We start from the raw sequence: 10,184 nt of genomic DNA, 5'->3' as shown, positions 1-10,184 counted from the left end.
TATGAAAATTCAAACTAAAAAAATTCCCATTCCATACTTGCTTCCGTGCAGCAGCGAATGCTCACGGGAAGAAGAAATTACATAAGCAAAAAAGCATATGTTGGTATATTACTTTGGTAAATCCAAAGCTCTCAACAAACTTCTATCTAGTATAATAAATATGAAATCATGGCTGAATTGATAAGGACGATCAACACCAACAACATGTCTTCAGTAATACCAAAAAAGTGGCACCCAAACACCATGGTCACACGTCGTTCCATAAAAATCACAAACTAGAAAAAAGGATAGATAATACCAATGTTGATGTCAATCAAGGGCAATGTGATCCGGGCTCATATTGTTGCCAATCAGTCTCCTCATCGCTATCTGCATCAACTGTTGAAATAGCACGTACACATGGAGCCTTGAAGCGTGAAAGATGTTGATGGAAGACCTATGGATCACTATCTATGCAGAGACAGTGTCTAGACAACTCAACGCAAACATTGCCCAAGACACCACATCCAGAAAACATATCAACAATGTAGGTGTGCTCCACACTAAATGTCCGCACAAGCCAGCTAAAAAAAGCAAAAAATATGCGTATTTTTACTTTATGTTACATAGTCCAATAACGCATAGTAGGAAGCATATATTCATACCGAAAGAAGTCAAGGCTACGCTCGGCGGCACCTCTAAGAGCATGTCCTCCAATGTACTCTCCGTCGACGCGCTCCACCAGTATTCCGGACTTGGCATCGAAAGAGTTGTTGTCCACTCTCTCTCCATCTCGTCGATCGTAGATAGGACGTTGACCCTTACGATAAAACAATCCTAGCAATAGTGTTTCCACCTACAAATTACAACTAGAATGTGATCTAATTGAAGAAAACTACAAGCATGCTTTTCAATCAACAAATAAATTTACTTACTCTCTCAATCTCAATGGTCTTTCGCACATAACCATCGGGGATCAAAATAAGGATGGTGTGCATCATTTTGAATCCCATCTCGATGGCATGGCTAGACACAATGCCAAAGTGATCAGTGGAGCTTAGGGTGATGTACCACCCATTGTCTGCCACATACTTTGAAGCTATTATGGCCACTTTCTTACTTAATTTTTGAGAGAATTGATTCCATGAAGGGACCTGCATAATACGCATTGTTAATTTAATTAAAGTTCCAAAACTATCATAGACTGTCCATTGTGGTTTTGAAGGATGCATACCTCGTTCTCTGAAAAATTTTCAACTTTAAAGTTTGCTGGAAAATCCGCAAACAAAAGAGAGGCCACTTCATTGCTCTTTTCTCCATCAACATGGGCTGAATGAAGAAAATCCAAGATCCTGCATACGATCAAATAAATGTATTTCAAACATTCACAACACACACCACACATAGTTAGTCTTTCTTTTCACATGTGTTTACCATTTCTCAATATCGAGAGAAATTTTGTAAACATCTATCATGTTCCCAATAACGTTCACATCACAATCTATGGAAGGCACTGCATAATCAGAAAATAAAATATTTCATCAAGAATTGTTGAGTAGAAAGAAAGTGACAGCTAGATATCTATACAAGCAAGTTTACCTGTGGAGCCTTGAGCACCTTTTTGGTTCTTTTTGGGAGACTTCTTGGGCTTCTTGGATCTAACAAAATCCAATCGTTTCTTTATAGAGGAGATTGTACTATTGTTTACTCTTTTCGAAGAGGTGGCTTTCTTGGAAGCTGAGCCAATCTCCTCAATACCATTTTCATTTCTTTCAAGAACGTGCTCTAAAGCAAACAAAAATATATTTCTCACAAACATAATCTAAATAGTATGAGCACTTTAACAATTTTGTAGTTTTTATAAATGCCAAAAATAACCTTTATATAAGTTCCCTTCATCACGTGGGTAGGTGCCTCGAGTGTAATCTAGCCACCAAGGGCAATACTCAATTTCCCAAGCAATCAAACCATAATCTCTCATCCATAGTGGATACATACACTCCTCACAAGAGAGGTCCCTCCAACTTTCAACAGCAATTGGCAACTTCTCCAACAAAGTTTGATCGTAAAGCTGAATTAGCCATCTACATAAAATGCAGTTAACTTTATTTGAGCTCCTTTCCTAAGTGACTTATTTATTATACAAACTCTAAGTAAAAAATATAATAACAACCATAAAGATATCAATTGTATTACCTGAATAATACTCTCCTTGAAGATTCCATAAGCTCTGAAATTTTTTAATCCGACTCTTTTGTGTTGAGCTTACTCCAAAGCTCCACAAAAGCTTTATCAATGTGGTCCCTCAATTGGTGATGAAACCATGCTTCAAAGCCCTCCGGCATTTCTTCAATCATTTTCCCTTTGATCCTCAAGCATTGCTTCAAGATACTTCCCCAATACCACTCTTTACGCAAGTACATTCTAAATTTCATTGCACTAATATAACGCTCAGAAGTAACATCATCTACACGTCAATGCATCAAAGAGTGCAATATTTCCTTTTTCCTATAGAGCAAGCAATAAACAAACCATAAATGCATTGATTCATTTGATGATTTCATGTGTATTTTTTATCCAAAAATTATTACCTGTTGAGCCAGCAGAGGATCACACCCACATTTTTGCTCACACCCATCATTTTGTAACCATTGATTGTAATAAATGTCTTTCCGACATTAATTTTGATTTGAGCCATTCATTAAGTAACGAGACTCAATTGAGTTTCCAGATTGTAATCCCGAAGTAATTTCACCTGTTGATGTAAATAATTAGAGATGTTCTCACCTCCAAGGCTGAGGTATATAAGCCAAAGTTTTGTAACCTAAAGGAGATTCAATTATTAATCAAAGTGAGTTTTTGAGCGCCGTGACTGTGTCTGAGAGAGAGAGAGAGAGAGAGAGTCTTATCTTCTTGCTACGCGAGCTACGGGGCCGCCATTGGAGAAGCGTCACCGCCATTGTGTTAGCAACGGTGAGAGCTACGCACAGATACCAAGAGTGCGCGCTATCGGCTTCTACGTGTGGTAAGTTCCTACGAGCTTCGGTGTGAGTTTTCTTTCAACTCGTGTGTCGGAATAGAGTGTGCAGCATATCTATAGAACCACAACGAGTAGAGCTACACATTAGTACCATCGGGGTCAAGTTTTGGTCACCTGTATTTTTCGGCCTGTCTTCATACGCGTTTGCCGCACGGAGTGGTTATAGGTTGATTTTGCAGTTCAAGTCTTTAGGGTGTTGTTCTTACCTAGTGTCTAGACTTCCCCTTGAGTTTGAGATCGATTCAATGATTCTAGATCCTGTTTCGTATAGCATTCGTTCGTAGTACGGATTTCAGTCACTTGCGTATTCTAGAACTTAGATTTGATTTCCTTAGTAGTGATTGTCATTAGAAGGTCGAGTAGGTGATTTGACACCCACCTAGTTGTTTCCATGTGCCTGCGGGTCAAGCTCCATCCTCGTCTGACAAATTCTGTTGTTGGTTGAGTTCTCGCTATTTAGCTTCCGCTAGCGACGTAACCGCCTTAACATTTGGCGCCACTGCCGGGGACGAGAGCCCTAAGTAGGTGACCTTAGACTAATCCTACGAGGTGAGTCGTATAAACTACTTTGTATACTTTAGTTAGAAAAGATCTAGGAGTGGTGGACTCCGAAGGTCTCGAGAGATACTAGGAAGTGGGGTATTCCTGGGTCTTCCGTGTTGACAGTATTTTTAGTTTAGCTTAGATTAGATTGTTTTTGATGGTGTTTAAGTGGTTGTTGACATAAAAAGCATTTGCTACTCCTTGTGTGGTAGTAAATCTCTTTATATTTTCAATTGCAAAAAATCCATTTTATGATTAGAAGTAGCTTAGGAAGGGCCTGATTTGATCCTGATCTAGAGCTATCAATTGGTGTTCTATTTGCTTGATGTGTTTGATTGCATGTTAGATCACTGAAAAAGTCGCTTTGGTAGTGAAATATGCAATAAACAAAGTTCAGAAAAATTTTCTGTGTAACTGATTGTTGCTGAGCTATTGGAAGAGTTCTGTGCTGAAAAACTGGAAATCTGCAACTTTAGACATCATACGCGTATGATGTCTCAGGACCTAAACAGAGACTAAAATGGAAAATTTGACATTGCCAGAGTGTTTAGAAGGGGGGTTTTACCCTAAGATCAACTTAAAACAAGAGCATTAACACTCAAAGAAACCCAAAAAGACAAGTCGGAGTCCAAGAAACGCAAAGAATAGGAATTTTTGGATTCAGATCTTGTTTTTACATTCAAACCTGACAAAAACACTTGAAACTCAATTATAAACATTGGAGAAGGCTTAAAACCAAAAATAGTCAAAATCTGGGACAAGAGACATCATACGCGTATAATGTCTTTTGGCACATCCACTGCTTATTTTTGATATCTGACCTGACAAGATTGTTACAGGCACTGTAGGAAGCATAAATATCAAGTTTGGACCCAAATTGATGAAAAAGACATCATACGCGTATGATGTCTTTGACCTAATTTTGGACATATTTTGATACTTTGCTAACACAGATCCATTGTAATAGCTGTCTAGAGGTTATATTTCAAGTTTCATCCCATTTGGATCACAATTGACCCAAAAAAACAAGTCAAAAGCGGAAAATTGCCAAGAAAAGCCTAAATTAGCCATAACTTGCTCAAACAGAGTTCAAACTGAATTTTGTGAGTGAACAGAGCGTAAAGGGGCCACTGAGAGTGAGCATAACCAAAATAGTCAAAATCTGTGAAAAAAAAGACATCATACGCGTATAATGTCTTTTTCAGCATAACTGCGACAAAATTCTCACTTGATGAAACAGAAGTTGTCCAACTGACAAGATTAAACAATTGACCAAGTATCAATCAGTTTGGATCAATTCTGACCACAAAAACTTGAGGAAAACAAATTGCCGAGACGGAAAAGTTAAAGTTCTTCAGGGGAATTGATGAATTTGAGATCGGGCAGGAATCTCCGGAATAATCAACCAAAACAAGGGGAACCAGCAAGTGTCATATCAACCGAGGGAAGTGTAAACCAAAGTTGGGTGCAACCATTAGAGCCGATCTTTGAAGGAAGTGTCTCTGATACTTCTTCGGAGAGATCTTATGAGATTTTCATCGAAAACTTGGAACACTTGAACCTGAACAACAGAGAAAATATGGCAGCAGGATCATCAAACCCTTCCGCCACAATGAAGCTATTGTTCATAAAATACCAGTACGACAATGAGCAAGGTGCCAAGATCTACAAAGATGGAATGGACCGCTATTGTGTAAAGATAGAGGAGAGACCTAGTGAGTTCAAGGACTTAGTGCCTGTGAGCTATAGCGGAGATAGATATCTAGATGACGAGGGTACCATGTACTTGGTAGTCCTAAACCCTAACATTGTGGACAAGTGGGGATTGATGGGCACCAAAGCCAAAATAGATGAAGAACTCGAGGAGAAAGCACCAATAATGAACTTCCCTAATGCGAGGTTAAGAAGAGAGAATGAAACTACAAGGATCAACACTGATAACATCTATGTGGGGCTATACAAATATAATAATGGGGAGCAAGATCTCTATTATAGATGTGAAGAACCCTACACCGGAGAGTTGACAGACCAAAAAAGACTCTATGTCTTTATCTACACAGAGGGATCAGAAGTGAAAATTGCCGCTTACGATAAGTATGGCAGGCAATACTCAACAATGGGCAAGAAAGAATTAGAAGGATATACATACTTTGGGGGACCACTACATCAGTATTATGTTACTTCTAGCTCACATAGACCAGCACCAACAACTGGAGTGCAAAACTCAATGACAACAGGAGGACAAAGAACTCAGGTTGCTGACTCTTTCAGCCAACCTTGGGACTCGAAGCTCGGACCAATGGGATCATTACATTCCAGAGAGTCAATGGAGACGAATCGAGGTAGTGCAGTTCCAATCCCCACCTATACCACTCCAGGTCCAAGGTTTGAAGCGGAACCATCACATTTACCTCCCAGTAGTAGATTCAAGGCAGAGGAACCGACAAGGGTAACCCATGAAGTCCATGATGCTAGAGAAAGCTTTAGCCGAGACACAGGAGCAATGAGATTGGTAGCAGATCATAGACGTATGAGACCATCTCAAGTAGCCAAGTGTATGCCAAAGAAGTATGGTGGTTCAGGAGATCCGTATGCACATGTGTCACTCTTTAAGCAAGTCTTAAGAGCTGAGCAGATAGCAGATTTCCATACACAATACGAGGGATTTGGTCTTACTTTAGAAGGTACAGCATTGACATGGTTTCAACCACTGAACAGAGCGGGATTCCATGACATTGACCATTTGCTAAGAGAGTTTGCCGAGGGATTCTCAAAACGAGGGATTAAGCACAATACGGTCTCACAAATATATGCTTTTAAACAGAGAGAACACGAAAAAGTGAAGGAAGCTTCACTTCGCTTCAAACAATACATTGAGAGATGTCCAGTACGTGAACGACCACAAGATGACAGACTATCTGTTCTCTTTATTGAGGGACTGAGGAACGACACTCTCAAGAAGGACTTGCACTTGAAAGCTTGTACAAGTTTTGAGCAAGTAACGAGAGAGGCATTGTACTTAGTGGATAACTGTACGGTTTATGGAGAGGTGTCAGCGGATACAGATTTTGCATCCAGTAGCTCCTCCTCCGTAGCGAGCGAGACTACCACTAAAAAGAATGTTCAAACAACAACCATGCCAAATGTAGAGCAATCGATAGAAGATGCTCTAAAAAGGATGGCACCATACCAAAAACCATTGCCAAAAACACTGAAATGGTGTGCTATTGAACAAAAATGGACAAATCATCCAACAGAGGAGTGTTATTACAACAAAGGGTATGTAAGGGAGCACCAGTATGCACCTCCTGCTCAATTAGCACCACCTCAGATACATCCAGTACCTCGATACCCAACGGGAAATGTGCCAGGACCTATGGGGATAGAAAGACCGCAACCGGTATTGGGACAACAACCACCTTTACCAGGAGCAAGACCAGTGGGCATTAGATATGCACCAACCTTAGAGAATCAGGAAGAACAAGCCTTAGTGCCTGTTCAAGCCTATTACGAAGAATCGGGTGCACACATGTCTCCGACAGTGTATTACCCACCAGAAGAACAAAAACAACCAGAACCATGGGGCATGATGGGGAATGTTGGAACACCAACAGTTACAAGTGCTTCTGATGAAGAGAGATACAATATGGACGCAAGAACATTGATGTTCATAGCTCATGGAGGGTTAGCAAGACAGAGACCATCCTATCCACAAAGGACGAATAAGGTAGGACCAAGACCAGCACTAGGACCCTGTTACAAGTGTGGAGGTGACCATCTGATGAATGTTTGCCCACATACGGAAATCATTAGAATTAACGCTTATTGCACTGAGTGTGGGGTTACTCACTTCATTGAGGATTGTTCAAAGAATCCAAACAAAGTGCAAAAGACGACATTGAATATGCTAGAAACTATTCCTACCAGCAGTGGGTCTGAAAATGAAACTCTGATACCAACGCAAGTTGTTACTAGAGCTCAAGCTAAGAAAACCACTAGAGAACCTGAGAATGGAAAGTTAGCGACTGAAGTGGTTAGTCAAGGACCGCGGAGTCAGAAAAACACATGGAAAGCTAGAAAAGCACGCATGAAGTTGAGAAAAGAACGTGAAGACGCTATTCTAGCTGAGGAACTAAAGCAAACTAAAGCTAGATTAGAAAAACTTGAGAGTCAAAACGGGAAACGAGAGATGAGCCCGGAAAGAACGAAACAAAAGAGTATCAAAGAAACAACGAGCTTAAGCTCAGGGGGATCAGTGCTAGTCGACAAAGTACACGAACCATTGGACGCACTGATGAGAGCTTACGAAGCTAGGTTAAAGAACAACCAAACACAAGAACAGAGGTGGATGACATACCCAAACGCGGAATTGGAAAAGCAGAGACTTGAAATGTGCCAGAGAATGATCGAGACTGCACAAGCCTTATTAGAACCACCAAAAGAAACAATGAATTGTGGAAAGGAAAACCCAATTCAGCAAGAGACTATCGTTTCACGGGTAGCTGAAAAGACTCCCAGTGCACAAAAGCCTGAAAATACACAAAAGGATGACCGCATAGTATTGAACACAACCGATCAGGAGATAGAGAGTTTTCATCCAGTCATACAGAGGAGTTACGGAAAAGATGAGGATTACAATGAATTTTGGAAACAAGTGAGAGAGGCAAACTTTGCAAACGAGCTAAGTTGCCAAGCTAATCAGACAAATTGGGAAAAGGACATCAGGAATCCTCCCATAGTGGAATTTGAGGCAGGATCTCAAGTGGACTTGGATCTGCAATCTTACTGGGGAGATGGGGGCTCTGTTAGAACAATGGAGAGCAAACCTCATTCACTGAAAACCTTACCTTCATACTTAGGAGAGTATGAAGCAAAATCCGAGATTAGAGCACTTCCCTCACGAAAAATCTCATCAGAAAAAGTCATGGACTCGCAAGGATTGATAGAGATTTTGTCAACACCAGTGACATGCACTATCACTCTAGCTGAGCTTTTGAGGCTAAGACCACATATGTGGACCACTGTAGGAAAATGCTTGGAGAAATTCGGGATAAAAGATCCAACATCGAGATTGCAAGAGAGCATAGAGGAGCTGAGCAAGCCACAAAAGAACGCTAAGCCTGTACCCTTAAACAAGGTCGGAGAGTATTGCGAAGGTGAAGAGGGGAATACAACCTTACCAGTTGAATTCCAAGGAGTGAAGACGATGGCAATACTAGACAGCGGAGCAGGGGTAGCCATTGCTACAAAAGAAATCTGGAAAAAATGGGGGAAACCAGCAATAAGGAAGACTAGGTTGAAACTCCAATTAGCAGATGGACACATGGAGAAACCTATGGGTTTATTAGAGAAAGTCGTAGTGACTTCTTGCGGCATTGAATACGAACATACTTTTTCTATTGTCGATTTTGCCAAGGAGAATAACTATGATATCATATTGGGAAGACCATTCATGAGACAGTTGAAAATGGTCCAAGATTGGGGCTACGATCACATATACTTGAGAAATATGGAAACCACTACACGTGTGAACCTGAAAGACCATAGCTACAAAGATGTGAACCGAACACCGGTAGAGGAGTTTGATTCAGCTACTTTGGCGGGATCCGAATTTCCAGCTTGGTTAGGTAAACCCAAGGAGTTATGGATGTGTGGAGCTTCGAAATGTGGAAGTCTGAAACGAGAAGAATGTGTTTTAGAAAGGGCTATCGAAGACGAAACTTATGTAGGAGAACCCTTTCCAGAGGACACGTTTGAACCATTAGAATGGACACACATTCTAGCAACCCTAGATGTTTGTGCAATTCCGGATGGTCCCACAACGAAATTTTGCGACAAGGACGGGTACGACGTGGTTCCGTATTTCATGTTGAGAACTGTACTCGAAAAAGAAACTGAAAAGAACGATACACTGGAAAAGGAAGATGAAGAAGAGGTGTTTCACGACATTCCCAATCATCCAGAGTGGGGAAATGAAGCAGACAACGAGTCAACGGACAATTCAAGCGGAAACGAAGAAACTATAACGGATGTCCGATTTTATGATTTTCCGAACCAAACTAAACAACGCCAGAAACACTATAGAGCAAAGAAAAAAACAAAAGGGGTTAGAACCAATCCGATGCCTAGAATAAGAGGAAAAAATCAATTCCTAATGCTAGTAAAGGCTGAAGATTGTGTTAAGGATAAGATTTCTGGAAGAATGAGAGGCAGTGATCAAAAGAGCTTACGAAAAGACAAAAGAGGCTCAAGAAATCAAGTTCAAAAGAATGGAACGAAAACTGAAACAGAAAAATCAGAAAAGAACAAGCGCAACAGAGAATACACGGAGTCCAAGTTAGAACGTAGAAACAAGTACAGAGAGCTCAAGAAAACTCTGAAGGAAGTTTGGACGACAGAAATTGAGAGTGGAGAGGACGAAAACGTCAAAATCAAGGAAAACATGGATGTTCCCTCTCACTATAGGAAATTCACAATAGAGGATAGGAAGGTGATATTAACCCCACCTATTCGAGAGAGGAAGGAGAACGAATCTTATGACGGACCGGAGGATGCAAAAAAAGTTGATTTAGCAGCTCCAGGTGAGCCACCTAGACCGGTGTACATAGCCACAGATTTGTCT

The sequence above is a fragment of the Adiantum capillus-veneris genome, chromosome 12 (genome assembly GCF_014529385.1).
Source record: "Adiantum capillus-veneris isolate H3 chromosome 12, ASM1452938v2, whole genome shotgun sequence".
Taxonomy (NCBI): Eukaryota; Viridiplantae; Streptophyta; class Polypodiopsida; order Polypodiales; family Pteridaceae; genus Adiantum; species Adiantum capillus-veneris.
Note: the sequence above shows the minus strand (reverse complement) of the source record.